A 1,013-nucleotide genomic window follows, 5' to 3' on the forward strand; every position below is an offset into this window, starting at 1 on the left:
CAGATTAAACACCATGATGGTTTACCAGCCTTTGAAAAGTTAATACATCTGGTGAGGTACAACCAACACTGCTGGAACCTGGGGGCTGAGTGAGGCTGGAAGGAGAATTCGGCATCTGCTCACCTCACAGGCGTGCCAAAATCACCAGAGTGTGATCTAAGCCGTGAACTCACCAATGGGAACAGGATCTGCAGGAGTCAGGTGAAGTCTGAGCACAGTTCTAAGGCGAGGGGCACAAATACCACCAGCTTTTCAGCCTGGGGCGCCCTACAACGGGACAGATCTCACCACAGCCAAGAACAGGCACTTTGCTTTTGCGATAGGAAATGAAAACAAAGGATATTAAATTAGGTCAGAAATCTTGTTTTCCTCTGTACCACTGACTCTGGTGTATAAAATAGACATTCACACGTTTACTGTGTTAGATCAGGGTGGAATAGATCGGGACATAAGAATAGCTGTTCTGGGTCAGACCAAACGTCATGTAGGCCAAGTTCCTGTCGCCAGCGCCTCAGGAAGAAAGGGACAGTGATGCAGCAAGTTCCCAGCAGTCACCCAACTTCTAGACCCGCAGCCCAGGGACTTCCCAAACCAGACACAAAGTTAGGGGTGGGGTTTTTTTGGGTTTTCTTTTTTTTGTTCAACGCCCTTTGATGCGTGGCTCCTCCTCTGGGAACCAGTCTGAACTCTTTTTGCTACTGTGCAAACTTTTGGGCTTCTCAGTAACCTGTGTCAGGGAGTCCCTTAAGTAAATCACCTGGCTGTGTGGCTCTGGACCTTGCTCCTCAAAGGATGTGTGGCAGAACAACTCCAGCACCCACCTGAAAACTGGGATGAGCCTCTGCAGCGCGGGCATGGGGTCCCTGATGGTCTCGGCACTCTGCCAGCACTGCACTGCTGGCACTGGTCAGCTGAGGGATCTTTCCTCCCACTTGGAGCGCGGGAGGCCCTCGGCGCCGCGCCCTCGTGTTGAGGCGGGCACGAGTCGCACGGTGGCGACTGCCACCTCCGCT

The sequence above is a fragment of the Geospiza fortis genome, unplaced genomic scaffold (genome assembly GCF_000277835.1).
Source record: "Geospiza fortis unplaced genomic scaffold, GeoFor_1.0 scaffold275, whole genome shotgun sequence".
In the NCBI taxonomy this organism is placed as follows: domain Eukaryota; kingdom Metazoa; phylum Chordata; class Aves; order Passeriformes; family Thraupidae; genus Geospiza; species Geospiza fortis.